The sequence below is a fragment of the Alligator mississippiensis genome, chromosome 5, assembly GCF_030867095.1.
Source record: "Alligator mississippiensis isolate rAllMis1 chromosome 5, rAllMis1, whole genome shotgun sequence".
Lineage (NCBI taxonomy): Eukaryota > Metazoa > Chordata > Crocodylia > Alligatoridae > Alligator > Alligator mississippiensis.
The window spans coordinates 218,005,414-218,024,431 of NC_081828.1; the positions used below are offsets into that span (position 1 = coordinate 218,005,414).

Consider the following 19,018-nt stretch of genomic DNA (forward strand, 5'->3'; position numbering starts at 1 on the left):
GACTGTGCGTAGGTGTGTGCACAGCACAAAGAAACCACAATCTCCGCTGGGGCCTTTGCCCGCCCCCGTAATACTCCCCTTACTAACTCAACACAGAGGCGAGGCAGCTCCTGCCAGCGCCTGCGAGGCTGGTCTCTGGTTCCCTGCTAGAGGTTTCTTCTTCTTCCGTGGGCCACAGAGCCCGAAGAAGGGGTGGATTTGGGTGGCCCCGAGCACAAGTCTGAAGAAGCGGGGTGCACATGGTGAGGTGCATCATCACATGTCAAACACCACCCATTGTTCTCCAGTGAAGAAGAAACTGGAAGCTTTATTAATAGGCCAGGGCCCTGGGGCTGTGTTATTCAGTTTAAGACTGAAGAAAAACAAATATAATTTCATTGGAAGGAGTTAAAAACAATCTGCAGGGCTGTGAAATAAGAGCTTTCCCAGACAGCAGAACAAAGGGCAGCTTGCTTGGAGGAACATCCGGATCAGTGCAAAGAAGAGAGCCTCGTTAACACCTGCGGAAGGAAGAGCGGAGAAGGGATCAGGTAGATCACAAGGAGCCTTGAAGTTAATTGCCTCTTTCAGTGCTGCCCCACTAGAAATGCTGCTGTCACTGCCAGGGTTTAAACGCTGGGTGCAGCAAGGATGAAAGAAAAGTGCAAGTGCGCCAGTGCACACCCTGGATCCGCCCCTGGCCCTGGGGGGTGCGGGGAAAAGCAAACTCCACTTCTGTCCCAGACCCAGGCAAGCAAGGGAAAGAGCATCTCACCTGGACTTCCCCCTCCATCACACCGTCACTGGAGACCCGGTGGCACCGGCCGTGCTCAGCGATGGAGGCTCAGCGGTGTTCGGTCCGGGGGCCGACAACCAGCAGCATCCCTGACACGTTGTCCAGGTCTGTCCGAGACGGTCCTGCCCGCTCCTCCCGCAGCCTCGGCGCTCTGCAGGAGTCAAGCCGGGGAGATGCGTGCTCCCTGCTGAATGACTCCGCTGCCAAGTCCCTGGGGTAATCCTCTGGGGATTAGAGCTGCCTGGGGCCATTACCTCTCTGTTTGCATGTAAGCCGCAGCCCAGCTAGATCCCACGGGGAAAGAACGCCGTGTTTATTCTGCAGGCGTCTGAGGCCTGCCAGGTCCTTGTCAGCTGTCTCCTCCCTCGCCGGCATCCAGCGTGTTCTTTGGAAACCGGCAGGAATTGATCTGGAAAGCTGCGGGCTCTTCCACGCGGGGTTCGGGCTTGAACGCGGACGCTGGCAGGGGACTGGTTCTTGGACCCGTCTGTGCCACGCTGCCAGGGCGCAGCCAGCCTCTTGGCTATTCTCGGACCAAAAGGAGGGGGAATCACAGACTCGAGGCTCACTAGGAACTCAATCACTTCAGGCGCCGTTCGCTCAGCACCAGCCCCAGGCACCAGCCACATCCCACTCGAGTTGAAGCTGCGGCTTAGGGATAGGGCAACCATAGCCCCTATCCCTAACTAGTGTTGTCACCAGGACAAAAGCAGTCCAGCAAGACACTGAGGATAAATATTTAAAGCAGGAACATCCCAGTGAAAACCAGGACCAGTGATCACCCTGCCACAGGGGCCACGGACCGGTGCTGGAGATGCCGGAGTTAAGCCAAGCCCAGAGGCACAAAACCAGCCCTCCAGACTCGTGCTTGTTCCTCACACGAGGACATTAGCATGCCCCCCAACCCCAATGGTTCAGAAGTGCTTCACTACTTACAAACCCAGGCTGATGACATAGGGACACCCAGCAGAGTTGCACAGGACGTGATGTGTGCTGCATACAATGTACTGTAATTACTTAAATCCAAGATGATTTCCCCCCATTTAACGTGGGGAAGACCCTCATTTGGGATTTGAGTGCATGTTTGTGGGGCACGGGGCGGGGGGGGCAGCTGTTGCCACTCCAGGTCCAGCTTCGGCCCCAACCTGAGCATGGAGTTGGAGCTGCAGATGCTGCCCTGCCCCACGACCGCCTCTGTCCTATGCGTGGGTGGATCTAGGATGTTGAAGAGGGGGGTGCGGATGGCAAGGCACGCCATCACATATTTTTCTCCCGTTAAACAGAAACTAGCAGCTTTATTAACATGCCGGGGGCCTGGGGCTGTGCGATTCAGTTTAAAATTGAAACAAAAACAAATATAACTTCCCTGGACTGAGTTTAGATTACAAAGAAGTGAGTCGTTAACACCTGCGGGATGAAGAGTCCAGGAGGAATCAAGCCAATGCTGATGAGCCATGAAATTCATTGACTCCCTCGCTCCTGCCTGAATAGAAATGTTGCTACCGTGGCCAGGTAGCTGGTTTAAACTTTGGGTGAAGCAGGAATCACAGGGGTGCAAGTGCACCTGGATCCACCCCTAGCTCCATGACCCGCTACCCCTGCCTCCCCTCCACCCTCACTGCTGCTGTTTGCCCGAGAAGCTGCGGCGGTGGCATCAGCTCTGGCCCCGACCTGCCTGCAAAGCCAGGGCCGGGGCTACTGCCAGTGCAACTGCTGCTGTATGGCCGGGCACAGGGCGAGGGCTGGAGCCAGCACGTGCTCTGTGCCCTGGGCTAGAGCAGGGCTGGGGCCAGAGATGCAACTGGGGGTAAACAGCAGAGGGAAAGGTGGGGGCTGCTTGACTCCACCACTGCCTGCCCCCCTGCCACTGCCTTTCCCCATTGCAGCACTGCAGGGGAATGGGCTCAAGCTGCAGCAAGGCAAGTTGAGGTTGGATATTAGGAAAAACTCTCACTAAGGGGATAGTAAAACACTGGAACAGGTTTCCCAGGGAGGTGGTGAACTCTCCATCCTTAGAGGTGTTTAAGACCCAGGTAGACAAAGCCTTGGCTGGGATGATGTAGTTGGGGCTGGTCCTGCTTGGAGCAGGGGGTTGGACTAGATGTGACCTCCTGAGGTCCCTTCCCACCCTCATTTTCTGAGTCTATACAATTTAAGATGACCCTCCAGTACTTGGGGTCTAAACATGGAAAATGACAAGTTTACAGATTTCCTGTGTGTAAAACCTAATTATTGGAGGGTCATCTTAAATGTATACAGGTAAATACGGGAACTCCGGTGACAATAAAGTGCCAGGTAGCGAAGGGCAGGATTTTTAGCCAATCCCTTGCACAAAACCCAGCGTCCCCACGTGCAAGGGGCAGCACCCCACAAGCTTTCACTAGACAGCCAGAGGTCCCAGTGCTGAAGTCACGCACGCCCATGCACAGGCCCATGCACTCATGCAGACGGTCCGTAAGCACGCTGGAGTGCCGGCTGCCTTGCTCCTTTGGGAGCTCCTCAGTCAGTCCTCTGCGGACAAGCACGAGCCTTGCACGAAGCAAACAACCCAGCACACAAAGCTCTCGGTGCTAAGGGCTAAGGACCTGGGCGGCAGGACCCTTAGCACACGGCCCCTTCCTGGGAGCAAGCTTACCTGAAGCCCGGTTCACCCCCTGGTCACATCCTGCTCCCAGCTTTCTTCTCTGGGGTTTAACTGCTGGCGGGATACTCCGCCATGATCTTGGTTTTCTCTGATTTAAAAAAAATGTAATTTTCAAATTAAAAAAGTAACCCCAAATCCACATTTTTCCAAGCTCCTATCCTGACTGGGGCCCAAGGGTATCTCAAATTGAGCGGGGCGGGGGGATGCACCCAAGTGAACGGGGTTCAGCAGAGATGCAGATGTGTGCACTGCCCCAACCAGCTGCTCCCACGTGGCGTGACACCCTCCACTGCGTGTCATCCCTGTGCGCACACTCAGCCTGGGCAAGCCTCGGGGGAGGCTGGATGGGGACCCTCTCTCTGTGCTGTACCCACCATTCACACCCTGATCAGAAACTTCCCTCCTGTTTCAACCAGACCGTTAACCGTGGAAGTTACTTGAGCCGGGACTCTCCTAACGAGATGCTCAAGGATGACAAGACTGAAGCAGATACCAGCTCGATGCAGCTTTGCCTGGTGCTACTCCTTGATCGGCTCCACAGATGGGGTCTGCTCCGTCTCGTGCCCCCATTCACCTGCCGCAGCGCAAACCTCACGTCCCAAACTCTCCATCTCCTCTTGCCTCGTGCAGTTGGCTTACACCTGGGCAAAGCACAGACAGAGCTGCAAGAGCAAGCCAAGGCTGATTTAATAGCTAATTAGCAAATTACACTGAGTTAAGTGGGGGTGGGAGGTCTCCCCAGGCCTCAGCTGCTCTGCGGTAAGTGTTCACCTGCCTGCAATTACTCTGTGGCAAGAAAAACCTGGGGCAAAGTAAGCCCAACCCCCTTAATTCCCTTTAATGAGATCCTTGCCCAGCAATGCCCCTCCCCAGAGGCTGGGCCAGAGAGGAGCCACCTGCTCTGCTGCTGCCCCCAAAATGGTACCTTAGATACTAACTGGCTCAGAGAGGCAGGAGCTGTCTTAAGGGGCAGCTTGTTTCAGGAGCTGCAATTTGGACCACACCTCTTCATCTGCCACCCAGTAGCCTCCCTGCCCCAGTCCTAGCCCCCTTCCCTCTCTGCTGCCTTCTCCCCTTCTTCCCAGGGTCAGCCACGAAGGAGCCAGGCCGTGCCTATTTCTCCCTGCCAGGATGGTGAAGCAGCCAGCTGTGCTTCAGGCACACTTGCTGCACAGGGAGGATTAGTGGGACCAACAGGCCAGAGTAAACGCGTGGTTTCCAGGAAGGCTGTGGGAGTCTGCTTCACAAGAGCAAAGATCAGCTCCCCGTGCGCACAAGGCGGTAGCTGCGACCAGAAGCATCAGAGTAATAACGAGCTTCGACAAGGACAAGGGCAAAGTCCTGCACAGAGGAGGGAACAATCCCCTGCACCGGGGCAGGCGGGGGCTGACAGGCCGGGCAGCAGCTCTGCAGAAAAGGACCTGGGGGGACAGGGGACAAGAAGATGGAGATGAGCCAGCTGTGTGCCCTTGTGCCAAGAAGGCTACCGGCATCCTGGGCTGCATTGGCAGGAGCGTTGTCTGCAGATGGAGGGCAGTGATTCTTCCCCTCTATTCAGCACTGGGGAGGCCACATCTGGAGTGCTGTGTCCAGCTGTGGGCCCCCCGCTACAGCAAGGATGTGGACACGTTGGAGAGAGTCCAGTGGAAGGCAACAAAAATGGTTATGGGGCTGGGGGACAGGAGTGGTGAGGAGAGACAGAGGGAAATGGGCTGATTTAGTCTGCAGAAGGGAAGACCGAGGGGGATTGAATAGCAGCCTTCACCTCCCTGCAGGGGGGCTGCAAAGAGGATGGAGCTGGGCTGTCCTCAGGGGGGCAGATGACAGGACAAGGAGCAATGGGCTCAAGCTGCAGCAAGGCAAGTTGAGGTTGGATATTAGGACAATCTTTCTCACGAGGAGGGTGGTGAAGTGCTGGAACAGGTTACCCAGAGAGGTGGTGGCATCTCCATCCTTGGAGGTGTTTAAGACCCGGGTAGACAAAGCCATGTCTGGGATGATGTAGTTGGGGCTGGTCCTGCTTGGAGCAGGGGGTCGGACTAGATGTGACCTCCCGAGGTCCCTTCAACCCTCATTTTCTATGACTCTATGAATATTTTAGGCCAATGATTCTCAGCCAGGTGCCACAGCACTGCACGGTACTGCAAGATCCTTTTAAGGGTGCTCCAGGGTGCCATACAATGCAATTGCACACTCAACAGTGTTTATAACCCCTACACACCATTCATCAGACAAACCCTGTGATTGCAGATAGAAACCCATCCTACCAAAACCCAGGAAAGGGCAGAAAGTGTGCTTTGCAACAGGTGACTTGCTCTGCTACTTTTCTGTAGTCCAAACAGGAGTGAAAGCTGGCCGAGTCTATGGAGGGGCGTCTCCAGTGTACGGAGGTTGCAAAGCACTGCTCCAGGTGCTCCTTTCTATCCGATACTATCAAGCTCCCCATTTTATTGGCTATTTGCACCTTGGTCTAAGCCCCCAAGTTGCACGGTGCATGGTTATAGCTGCAGCAGCAATGGGAGGGATCCACTTCCCGGCGTCCTCGGTCCCAGGTCCGCAGCGAATTCGAGTCGCTCTGCTTTGATAATGGGGTCCTGGGGCTGGAAATCCCCCCTGGGCAGAGCCCATCGGTGCAGACAAGGTGGTGTTTGTTTGAGAGGCCAAGAAATGACAGGCAGGGGCTGGAGAACAAGCAGGCTCTTGTGCTTGGGGAAGGACAGAGGAGCAAAGCAGCCATGCGGGGATGTGTAAATGGGCAGATCCTGCCTCTGGCAGCCCAGAGGCTGGAGCGCGGCTTAGGAGCAGCAGCTAGCATGGGTTGAGCGAGGAGGATAGCCAGCACAGCCCATGTCATGGGGGTGACTCCCTGCACCCTGCCAAGAAGGGGGCAGGGTGTTGGGAAAGAGGGGGAGAGCTGGGTGCCACCAGCCTGCTGTCCCATGCACGCAGGGACCGCATGGAGTGCCAGCAGAAGCGTGATGCTGCCTCTTCCAGGTGGGCAGGCTCCAGCAGAACGCCCCGATAGGGCAGCGTGGCACAGCACGGCCTAGGTGAGGCCTAGCTCCCCATCTTCTTGCTCCAGGGCTGACCTGGCTCCAGCCCCAGGGTGCTAGGACAGGGCTGGACTTAGCCACCTGCAGCCCATGACTCTATCCCTGCCACTGCAGCCCTCAGAGAGCATGCCCCAGGCTGCCTGCAGGCTCAGCCAACCTGTGTTGCTTTGGCTCCAGATGCACCCTAAGCTGCGGAGCTGATCCCAGCTGATCCCCCTGGACTCTCTCTTCTGGGTACCCAAGGCTGGTCGACTTCCTTGTCGCTGGCTGAATAGGGCTGGGGTGGTCTTTCTTTTCCTCTAGCATAGTCACTGACACTGGCAGAGCCCTTGCACCCGCTCTCTGACCGTTGCAGACAGGAATGAGGTCCACAGCCCAACACCCAGAGCCTCGCCATCCCTGCTGCACAGTGGAGGAAACTGAGGCAGGGAGTGTGAGGAGCAAGGCCAGAGGCAGAGGTTGGGCTCTCTGCAAAGTCTGCAGGAAGGGATAAGGAGTGGCACATGCCCATTGCTGCAGACAGCTGCTGTGCAACATTGAGGCCTCAAGCCTTGGGCTGCATTTAAAGGGATGGGAGCTGCATGTCCCCAGCCCCCTGCCTTGTGCAGCGGGTTTCCTTCGGGCAGCACCTGCCTGGCTCTGGACATGCTTGAGGGAGGGCGCTTGCGGGGGCCAAATTCTCCACGTGCTGGTCCCAACCTCAGCAGATCCGGCTTCGGGCACCAAAGTGTAGGCCAAGTCCTACCAAGGATCAGCAATGGTTCGGCGAGGCGGTGGTTGCAGCCGCGTTGCAACGTATCCCCGGCTCCCAGGACTGATCTCACGGTTTGCAGCACAGCGTCTTTGGGTGAGATATGAACCGTGCTGGGAGCACGGGCTGACATCAGTTCCCCCTGACCCCATCTGCAAATGCCCCAAGTCGTGGGCAATAGGGCGAGGACCCTCTCCCAGACCCCACAGGAAGCGCTACCGCTGTGCAGCAAAGCCCACAGGAGGGAGGGAGGGTGCTCCTGCCCCACGGCCTGAGCACCGCACAGGCTTGGAAGCCCCTCAGCCAGGGATGGGAACTGGAGGTCCCCCAGCCTGGGGGATGCCGCGACACCCTGCTGTGCATCCATGGGAGGAAAGGATGCAGGGGGCTGTGCATGCCAGGTGGGGCCTGAGCCTGCCTGCAGCCCGCAGCCAGGCAGGTAGTGCTGCTGGAGGGGAGCAGGTGCAACTGCCCCAGCATTTCCTGTCACTAGCTCAGCACCCTGGCTGGCGGCGAGGTGGTTTCCTGCTTAGCCCACCATGGTTTTGGGTTCCTTCTGACAGCTCACGCTCTCCACGTCACCCACCTCAGCTCAGGGAAGGAGCCTGGGCACCTGGCCCTTTGCTCAGAGGTCCGGGTATCTCTTAGGCCTGCCTCCGCTCTCCATCAAAGACAGGCTCCAGCTCCCAGTAACGCACCTTCTCCAGCCCACAGCAGGCAGGGAACAGTGTGCAGCCTCTCATAGCACCACGAGCCCCGTGCTGCACTCTGGGAGATGCGTGCATGCACTGCAGGGGCCACGGGTTTGTGCCTCTGCAAGATGCACGCAAGCAGGGACCACGGGCGGCATCCTTGCTGCTCTGTGCTGTAGAGGACACGGACCAGCTCCTCTACTGCCTGTCGTCCATGGCCAGCTCCTGGCATATATTACAGCAGCCTGGGGGCTGCTTGGACTCGTGCTCTGCTTTCTCGGACTCGCTGAGGCTGGTTTTTTCACCTCCCTCAGAGGCACCGGGTCTCAGGATTGTGACCGGGTTATGCCAACGCTCCTGGTGGGACGCAACCCCGGAGGGTCTGGGCTAGAGGGCCTTGCGCCTCCACTCAGGTCAGACCGATGCTGCATTTGGGGTCAGGACCCCTGAGTCAGACTGGTACAGACTGGGGGGCATGCCTCTCCCTGCAGCAGGGGCACAGCCTCTGTCTGGGGGCTCTTGAGCCCATATTAACACCCTTTACAGCAGCAGGATGTTGGCTGCGGTGGTCCTCCTGCTTTGCCTGTGGTAGGTCCAGGTGTGATGTCTGGTGCCGACTGTGTAGCATTGCCAGCAGGTGAGATGATGGGTTTGCCTGGGATGATTTGGACAGGGCTGACCCTTCCTGCAGCCCGGTTGGACTAGCTATGACCTCGGGAGCTCCTCTGCGATCCAGGGACATGGAGCAGACCAGCCCCCTTCTTGCTGCTCCCTGCTCCCGCGGCCGGTTTCCATGCTGCAGCTGCCTCTGCTCGTCAGGACCCAGAAGGTCATGGGCGTTTAGAGCACGAAGTCCTCCGCCGCGCTGCGCACGGCCTCCCGGCGAGGCAGAGACACGGGCCGCGGCCAAAACCCCCCGAGGGCGGCAGCCAGCGAGTTCCTGGTTGATTCACCGCCGGCGCTGCCTTGAGTTTGCACACTCGAGCCCTCGCTCTTCAGCTGCCTGGGGCGGCTCTGGGAACGGTTGTCTCGGCAAGGGGCCAGCTCTCCTCCCACATCTGTCTGGGCCCAACTTGGCTTGGATGTGTGGCAATGTGTCCTGGCCATCCCAGGCTGGCGCCTTGAGTTGCTTTCCACTGTCAGAGGCCCGAGCATGGACCCTCAGTCTCACAGTTCCCTCTCATCTCCAGCCTCAGTTTCCCCTGCTGCAGCTTGAAGCCGTTGCTCCTCATCCTATCCCCTACAGCCACAGAGAAAAGCCCATCTCTGTCCTCGCCCTTCGGTGCACACTCATCAAATCCCCCTCAGTCTTCTCCCCCCCAGGCTAAATAACTCGAGCTCTCCCAGCCTGTCCTCATCACTCTGGCCTCCCAGGCCCTGATTGCTGGTGCTCTGAGCAGGACTATCTCCAGTCTGTCCACATCCTCCTTGAAGTGCAGGGCCCAAAACCAGACCAGGTTCTTTGGGTAAATGCAATATCTTTTATTAGATCAACTAAGTAATTGGAAAAATGGTTCTTTGCAAGCTTTCGGGTACAAACGCCCTTCTTTCCTTTTGCGCCCCAAAGCTTGCAAACAATTTTTCCAACTATTTCAGTTGGTCTAATAAAAGATATCATATTTACCCAAAGAACCTTGTCTGCCTGTGTCCTTAGTGGCTACAACCAACACCCCTGGGCCCAAACCAGACTCCAGGGGAGGCCTCATCGGTGCTGAACCTGGTGGAAGAATCACTTCCCTCGACTTGCAAGAGCACGCTGTTGGCTCGTATCCAGTCTATGGCGTGTTGTCACCCCCAGTCACAGCTACCACAGAGAAAAAGCCTCTACCCTCCGAAAGAGGAACAGGAAGGTCCCGGCGTCGAGCTCTCTGGCTCCGTGTGCTGCATGGAAAGGGGAGAGGCGTGTGCAGCACAGGCAGCCCGTGGTAGCTCGCTCCGGTCATCAGAGCAGCATGGATGCAACGACAAAGGTTGCAGCGAGAATCCCACCGAGGGGCCTGGCACGTGCCCAGGTCACTGGCCAGGAGAAGCCCCGTCTGCCCTGCTGTGGCCACAGGTGCTTTGCAGAGAGAAGCCAGCACAGGTGAACCTGGCCGCATTGCGATGGCCCCTCCAACAGCCTAAAAGACAGACACCCCCGGCACGTACAGCAGAGACGTCCAGCCTCGGCGTGCACGGGTGTACACAGCATGCTGGTGTGTGTGTGGTGTCTCGGGCTGAGTTTTCAGGAGGTACAAAGCCATTCCTGGAGAAGAGCATCCAAGAGCCGTGCTAGCAGGGACAGGCACGAACGGCGGAGGCTGCGTCAAGGCGGCACAGAGGCGGCATGCGTAGGGTCCCCCGTGGATCAGGCAAAGCCGGTCACAGGCTGCATTGGGGGTGGAAGTGAGAGACCGGGGCATCTTGGCAGGAGAGGCGATGCAACGGGGGAGGCGAGACAGGAGAGCTGCTTGTTTCCGTCTGTTCCCGCAGACTGTCTCAGACAGAGACGGATCCGTGTCGGGAGCTCCACGGGGCGACATCCCCATGCCCTGCAGCCCCAGGAGGTCCCTACATCTGCAGCATGGCTAGCGCTCCCCGCCCAGGCGAACGCTGAACCTAAAGCCGCCTTCGCGGCCCAGCTGCGGTGCGCAGACTCGCCTCAGCCCATTTCATCAGCTTGTGCGTGGCTTCCCCAGTGGCACGGAGAGACGGCGAGCAGCGATCCAAGGCAGGGATCCCACCCAGCCAGACGCAGCACGCGATGTGGCCGGCCAACACCGCACCTCCCGGCTGCAAGACAAAGCCACAGCCGAGAACGGGAACCCGGCTCCATCTGATCGGCTCCCCGCTCCCGTGCCTTACAGCTCTTCTGCAAATACACCTTGGTTCCCCCCGTGCCATCCACATCCCACACGCCTCTCGCTGCCCCCCGCCTCTCTTCCTATATCCCCGCCCCGTCTACTCCTCCATGCAGGGCACTGCCAGTGCTTTCAATGACAGGATCAGCAAGGACTGAAGACACCCCCCTTCCCTGCCCGCTGCTGCAGGACCCTTCGAGCCTGAATTCACCGATGCTCTTAGGAGCCCTAAGGTGGTCTTTGCCCTGCTTACCCCAGCAGCCCCCTGTACACGACGTGCCACGGCTGCATTGGAGACAGGCTGGACCGTGCCCTCCTCCAAAACTGGGCTCCAAGCCTACAAACCCTGCGGCAGTGGGAAACTGTCTGCAAGTTTTCAGTGCACTTAGTCACAGACCAGCCATTGAGGCACCGAATGTCTGGACTCGGCCTGGCCTTTGGAGTCTGTCTCAATGGCCTCAAGGGAGGATGCAAGGTCTGGGCAGCCTCCGCTCCTCCATACCCCTGCCTAGGTGCACGCATCGAAGGCCCTGGTGATCTCTCATGCATACACCGTGATCCAGAAGGATCCACAGTTGCTTACTAGTCACAGACCTGTTTCTCATGGGATGCCCCATCCAGTTTTTTGCACGATTGACCTCAAAGGTCTATTTTTCAGGGGGAGGGAAAAAATGGAGAAGTTCCCACCCTCCTCCCAGGAAAAGGCGAGCACACTCAATCATAAAGCTCCCACACCTTGGATTCCTGTCTGGGGTTTGCAAACACTTCTCACTTCTGCCACCTCTGCTGAAAGGCAGCCGTATCTGCCAGAGTCAAAGCATTGGATTTAGGGTCAAACCTTGGCATCTCCCAGCACAGACGCATGGACACGCATGCCCACGTGTTACAGGTTGCCCCTGCCACCACAACAGGACAAAAGACCAGATCCCTCTCTCACACCAGTGGCCAAAATCAGAGTCCACTTTTCAGTCCTGGCCAGAAGGAGACGGGGCGAGAGTCCCCCGGCGTTGCAGGTCAGTCTACCGAGCCACTGAACACTTCTGGATCCGTCGCCCCGCTGGGACCCTGTGGCTTGCGCTGCTTCACTCCTAGGCTGGTCCTGGCTTGGAAAAGGAGTGACAGGATCAGGACACCTGAATATGAAGTGGCCACGGACCAAATCCAGCTGGAAATGAGACAGTTCCTCGTTTCCTACTGCCAGAGGAGTGCTGCTCTGGGACAGCCCGTCAGCAGCAGGAGCAGGGCAAAGCGCTTGCTTTGTTTTAGGATGAACCTGATGATATGACTGGAGGACCCCAGCCGTCCTTTGATTCCCAGTGTGGGTTTGAGCACGCAGCTCCTCTTCTCTTGGCCTGGATGCAGTGGCCTAGGAAGGGCTTCCAGCCCTAGATAAAGGGACCCACAATGGTTTGGAAAGGGCCAGCGATGGCCCCACGGAGATGCCTGCACCCGGGGAGCTCCAAAGCAGGTGTGGCGGTGGAGGTGGCTCTGCCACCCATCGCACAGGACAGGAGGGGGTTGATCTGGAGCCAGACACAGGGCCAGGAAAGAGCAAGATACGAAGCTGTATTGCTGTCCTCCACTGCTCGTGAAGCATGTCCCCATTGCCCACCCTGGGGGTGTCACAGTCTCCGCAGCTGGTGCCATCACCTTCTCTCAGTTCAGACGAAGTAAATGTTGGAGCCAGCCCGGAGCGCACTGCTGGAAACCCTGCTGCTAATTCATCACAGCCTCTTGCTGGGACGAGGTGGCAATGACGAGAGGCCTTAGCATTAGCAGCAGCATCCCCAACTCAGAGCAGGGGCTCCGACACCCGGCAGCAGGGTGCCGACAGTGCCTGGTGTGCTGGAGCAAGCACGAGAGGCCTGGAGCGATTCATTGCACTCATGTAACGCAGCAGCAACCGGACACAGCAGCCCCATGCACAGCGACAAGATGACCCCTTGCCCAGGGCAGGCTGCTCCCAGGCTGGCAGCAGCAGCGAGGCTCCAGCTGCTGCCTCCGCTGCAGGAACAGATGTGGTGGCGGGAGCAAAACCAGCCTGCACCAGGGGTGGGAATGCATCCTGCCCTGTAATCCTGGAAGCTGGGGCACCTGGATGGGCCATGTGTGCCCTGGACAGGAGTCTTGGTGCTGGCCCCAGAGGATTCACCAGCAACCCTGCCTTCCTGTGAGACACCCTCCTTGAGCACGGCAGGGAGGAGATGAGCCCCTGAGGCAGCAAGGGAGCAGCTCGTGCTATCCCTTGGCATCCAGTTGTTTCGGAGGTAGCCCCCCCGCCCCATCTGAAACGCAAGGGGAAACCACCCACATCCAGCTCCACGACTCTCAGCTGCAAGTTGGGGGCAGACGCTGCAGCTGAGCATAGTGCTCGTCCCCATCACAAGATCACAGCGGAGTCGGGCTGGAAGGGACCTTGCAACGTCGTCTAGTCCAGCTCCTGTTCAAGGCAGGAGCATCCCTAACTAACCCATCCCAGCCGTGCGCCTGTTCAACCTGGCCCTGGACACTTCCAAGGATGGAGATCTAGGCAGGCTGTTCCAGTGCTTGACCCTCGTAGCCACAAAACTCCTCATCTCCCACCTCGATCTCTTCTGCTGCAGCTGGAGGCCCGTTGCTCCTACTCCAGTCTCCTGCAGCCACAGAAAAAAAGCCTGTCTCCATCTTCTCTGTAAATACCATTTAGGGGTTTGCAGACTGTGATCAAATCCTGCCTCAGCCTCCTCTTCTCCAGACTAAATAACCCTGGCTCTTCCAGCATCTCCTCACCAGTCAGATGTGGACCCCGTTGCAGGGATCTCCCCTGCAGTCCTTCGTGGGAAGCACCTCCGGGGTGAGATGCAGCACAGATCTCAGGGGAAAGTCACCTGGTCTGCTCTGAAAGGCTGGACTAGATCGCCACCAGCCCTCTGCTCTTTCACATTCAATTGAGAGCGGCGGGGGTTTGTGGCCTTGCACCTGCCTCTGAGCTGCTCATCTCGAAGCTTCCCCATCTCTCGGGGTCGGGGCAGCAGGCATCACACTCACCGGCATTGCTGCAGCATCAGTGGGGAAGTGGAGAAGTTGCCCATGCAAGCAAAAGTCTCCATTTCTGCCCCCAGCAAGCCTCCCTTCCAGCTAAGGCTGGGGTGGGGTCCAGGGGGTGGTTGGTATGATCTGGACTGGCCGTTACTGCTTCGCTTCCTTGATACCACTGGGTCAGCATGCCAGCTGGACATGCCTGCTGCCAGAGCCGGCTGCTGAGAACGCCGATTCATAAACTGTCACCACTAGGCTCCAGAGTAAACACTCGCGAGAGGAACACAGCAGGTCTGCACCGGCACAGGGAAACCATCCTGGGTCGCCTCCGAGCTGGCCAGCCTTCATTGGCTCATGCCAGGCATGCTTTCTCCCTGCATGCAAGAGCTGGAAGACAGCTGGCTGAAAACAGAAAAGGTTTAATGCTGCTGAAACCCGGCGCTCACAAGCCTGTCAGCAAACCGCCCACAACGGGCCTCTGCTCCCACATCTGCTGTCACTGGCAGGTCCTGCTTATGTGCTGGCTGCAAGTTTGGAGGGAAAGGAAGACACCCCCCGAACCCCGGCCCAGCACAGGCCAGGGGGATGGGGCAGGCGACACAGCTAGGACAGGCCGAGCGATGCTCTGCTCTGGATGCGGAGAGCAGCACAGAGAAGCATCACCTGCAAGGGAGGGTCCACAACTGCCCTGCACATGCCAGCACGGACTCAGCCCTGCACCAAGGGCTTTCCTGGCCTGTCTCCTTTGTGTCCTGCTCTGCTCAGAGACCTGTGCCCTGCTGCCAGCGACCAGCCTCGCCTCCTTGCAATGAGAGGCTGCCCCTCTCAGCTGGAGCAAGCATGGATCCAAGATCCTACCTGCTCCCCCTGCTCCGAGCTCCCCGGCCAGGCTCAGGCTGGACTGTCTGCCTCCCACCCCTCTATTGACTTAGTTCAGGCTCCCACGCAAGCCAGTTTATCTCCCAGACCCCACTCCAAGGAGAGCAGAGGGAGGCAGGCTGTTAGTTGGACCCCCTGCCCTTGCCAGGCCTGGGAGCCAGCTGCAAGGCTTTGCCCACACCTGCTCTTACCTAATGCAGGCCTCCCTGCCCCACGATGCTGCCAGGGGCCCTGGTGTAGACACCGCTCTGCCTGCCAATGGGGCTTCACCACCAGGACCAGGCCTAGTTTGGGGTTGCCAGCACTACCAGGTTGACAGACAGAGCTTGAAACCCAGCTGAGCTCCCTCTTCTCGGCCCCTGAGGCAGGCACAGCGGCTTGTGGCCCCATTAAGTGGATGCAATTCATGCTGGGGATGGTCACGCTGCTGAATGCTCTCTCCACACCTCCAGGTCCCTGCAGAGGCCTGTGGTCAGCGGCAGGGGGGCAAGGAGGTGGCGTAAGCGCCAGCTGGAGTGTACACACCATGCAGGTGGCAGGTCCCCGAGCTCCGGCACCAAACGCAGCAGGTCTCCGAGCTCCTACACGCCGTGGACCTGCTCTAATCTCTTAATCTAGCACGCAGAGCTCAGCCGCCCGCAGTCAGCCCAAGTTCCCCGGGGAAATTCCAGTGGCAGAGGTATTTTTAGCAGCATAAAAGCCTTCGCAAAGGTTCTGCATAGACAGGAATTAAGGCCTCACATGGACAACGGAGCAAGGGGGAGGAGATGGGAATACAGAGTCCAAGAACTAGCTGCGTCAGGGAAAGGCCACCGCAGCCAGAACCATTGGAGGGGAATTTTCAGAAGAGCCAGGAGACACAGGAATGATGCACACATGTCCAGGACCCAAGTTTCTCCACGAGCAACGTGGAGCTTGCACACAAGAGAGCAGAGGCCCCGGCGCAAGCCAGAGCATGAAGCAAGTCCTGACCTTGGGGAAACACGTTTGGGAGAGGCAGCCACGGCTGGTGACTCAGCCACTGCCTCGGCAGTCCCATCGAACAGCCCTCACGAGATAGGTTCGTGCACGCAGCCCCCACAATGCTCCTGCGGCTCTCACGACCAGACAGCCTCCCACGGGAGCAGCCAGGGAGCCTGCGGCCCACGGACACAGCAGTGCCAAGGTAACTGTGTGCAATGCACAGGTTGAGGCTGCAAGGTGGCAGCGAGCCTGAAACCTGGGCGAGCCATTGCAGGAGGCTGCTCAGGCACAGGAAACCCAGAGGCTTCATGTTTAGAGAGAAGAGGCAAGATGAGAGTGCTCGCTCCCGCCCTGGAGCCTGTCTGCACAAACGGGCACTATCAACCCGGCAGTAGGGACTGTTGGCAGCTTCCCATGCCCCTTCCAGCCATGCACAAAGACACGGGTGTGCAGGAAAGGGCTGCACGTTAACATTGCAGAGAGGGAAGAAGTGGAAGCAGATCAATGCTCGAGTGCACCAGCAGCACCGAGACACCCAGAAGAGGGTGTCTCTATGCAACCCCAGCACTGGGATTTGCTACGAGACCACCCCTTCGCTGCCACCCACCCTGACCGACTGTCTGTCAAGCAGCGCCAGACGGCTTTGCTTCGCCCCGCTTGGAGTTTCCAAATTGCTCTGAAGTAACAGCACCATCTGGCGAGCTTTGCTGGGTACACGCTGCTTGCTGACAGCCGGGCAACCGAGTTCGAGGACAAAATTCTTCCAGGCGATTGCGAAAAGGCCAGGTGGCAAATCAGGTCCTCTCCCAGCTCCCTCCATCCCAGGATGTAAAGGTACTGCCTGGTTGCAGTGAAGTGGGCCTCAATGCTTCGTGAAAGAAGCAGGCCCATTTTATGGTGCAGAAAGAGCACAATAAGGAACAGAAACCAGCTCTCCCAGTCACGGACTGGCACTGAACCAGATCATGTTTCCACTGATCCCATCCACCCTGCCCACCCTCTGCAGGATGAATACTCACAAGAGCTTATTCCTCCCCAATTAAAGTGACCAGGAGCTTGCTTCTCCAGAGGATGGGGGGAAATCTCTCTAATGCACAGGGCTGGCGAGGTGAAGACAAGGGTGGGCTGTCCCTAGCTCATCCCACGTCCTTGGGCAAGAAGCCTGTGGGACCCCAATTCCCCTTTCAGAGTAGGCAAGTAGCGTTGCCCTTTGCTAGAGAGAGCCCCTGGAGTCTTCTAGCTAAGCAGTGCTGTAGCAAAGCACCACCAAGGAGTCAGCTCTATTCACTGGCTTGGAGGAAGTGGCGGTGACTCACTATCGTGTTTAGCTACCTATTAAATAGGAAGGATATGGAACTTGAGAGCATGTTGGGGATCACTATCTCCCAGTAGGAGCCCGGTTGATTAATTTAGGTGTTGGTTTCACTTGAATGCAGATCTAGAGTGCGAAAAAAACACTGGGGACGTGCTCCACTGCCAGCGCTGGAAACTAGTCAAGGCCTCTGACAGGCGTTCCCCCGCCCCGCTTGACTCTTCTTTGTCAGTAGGTCCGAGCCTTGTTTGGGAAGGACCACCCATACCACTAAAATGATTTCATTTCCAGGAGCCTATGCCCACGGAAGTGGCGATTTGGAGAAGGCAGCTTTTGTTTGCTGGAAAAACTGGAGCGAGATGCACACAGGAGGAGACAGGAATGGAGACCTACTTTCACCCCCCCCCATGCCACAACAGTCTGCAATTTCTGCTGCCGGAGAACAACTTTCAGGGCCCCTTGACGGAAGCTAGCCCTCAGTCCTGGAAGACAAAGAAGATGCTCGACACGCTGGCACTAACAAGTGTGAAAATGGTTACCAGGGGAACAGGTACAGACGCAATCCCATTCAGTCCGGACATGGCTTGAAAGCAGCCCCGGGGAGATGAGAAGCAGAACGCCACATGGCGGGAGGCAGGCAGCCTCAGGCCCCAGGAAGACAGATGGCCTCCGCCGATGAGCTAACTCGTTCTATCCACAGCGCCTGGCAGGCAAGCAGCAAGCAAGCATGAGGCTCCCTAGGAAAAAAAAAAGAAGAGGCAACTGTCCCTTTTGTGTCTTACAGAGCCCTCTCCTGCCCTAGGTTTCCTGGACACCCCCGACACACCCGTACGTCAATCTGTCGCATCCCTCTGTGCCGCTCCCCCCGCTCCAAAAGTCACCAGAAACTTTTCACACTCATTTCAGCCACTCACTAAAGCAATTCATGCCAGAGGAGGCTTCCAATTGCTTCAAGTCTTCATCTGGTTAGATGCTAAATACTTGCAAGCAGGCCAGGTTCTCGCATCTGGGGAACGGTTCATCCTATTTTCTGCGTGCAGATGTCTGCAGAAATGCAGAGCGCGGCTTGGTGCACAGCGTTGCAGGCTTCAGCCAGCCACATGCTTCCTTTTCATAGTGCATTTTGCTCTTTAAGCTCCAGCTGAAACCTCTGCAGTTCACTTGAGAAAACCAGGACTGTTACACAACACCCAACCACAGCCGACTTCAATTATTAGGCCAATTGCTGTGATGGGAGGTGCAGGGAAGCATATCCAGGGCCTCCATTTTAGCGTGTTCCTAGGAGTGTAAAAAACCCCACAATCCCTAGGCCACAGAAAGAGCAAAAAGAGAGGAGGAAGAAAGAGAGAGAGAGCATTGCAACTCTTCAGACCTCACCCTAGCAGTTAAGCTTAATTGCACCTTTACCTCTCTTCAAAGTGCAAGTGGGCAGTGCCACCTACAGAGCAAAACGCTGTAGTGGGTTTCTCAAGCTGCTGAGCAGATTAAACCAATTCAGGCAAGATTAGAGCAATGAAAAAACCTCCCCAACAGAAGCACTTACCCGTCAGCGTATGGATGAAGCTAGCACAGACCCTTCACATCCGTCTGAATCACTGTCACTAGGGCAAGAAGGTAGAGGCTTCGCTCTCTCAAGAGCCTACATTTCTGGGCCCTCTGGCTCAGTCCCTACCCAATACAAAGCAGATCCTCACAAGCTATCCTGGCAAAATGATAGGTCTCATCATCCATGCTCCTCGAGCCTCTCTTGCTTGGAGACCTTTCATCAAGATCTCAAATAGCCAGATCCTGAATCAGCCTCAGGTGAATTGTTTTGAGAAGGTGCTCACATAACTACCTGCATCTCATTTGGCTAAATCTCTAAAACTGCCTTTAAAACTATGAGTGCCATCCTCACAGGGAATAAAATAGTAGCAGACTTTCATATGATCATAGGAAAGGGAGACTGGAAAGGACCTCACAAGGTCATCTAGTTTGCCCCCATCTTCCTCTCTGCCAGAGGCTGAAGCTTCTTGGGATCAGGTGCTAATAACCCAGAGTTTGGAAGAGGGGGAGTAGTGCTTCAAAGGCTTTTGGTCAGGGCAATTGGTC

The 19,018-nt window shown here is 57.2% G+C and overlaps 1 long non-coding RNA gene across 1 annotated transcript; it reads right to left on the reverse strand.

Annotated features, from left to right (window-relative positions):
* Positions 1 to 287: 287 nt before the first annotated feature.
* LOC109284330 (uncharacterized) lies at positions 288 to 18,721 on the reverse strand. Its single transcript, XR_002091741.2, has 6 exons — positions 17,842 to 18,721; positions 17,467 to 17,664; positions 3,913 to 4,060; positions 3,411 to 3,507; positions 755 to 1,298; positions 288 to 500 (listed from the first exon to the last, which is right to left on the reverse strand). It is a non-coding gene; the product is annotated as an uncharacterized LOC109284330 (long non-coding RNA).
* Between the last annotated feature and the right edge of the window lie 297 nt (positions 18,722 to 19,018).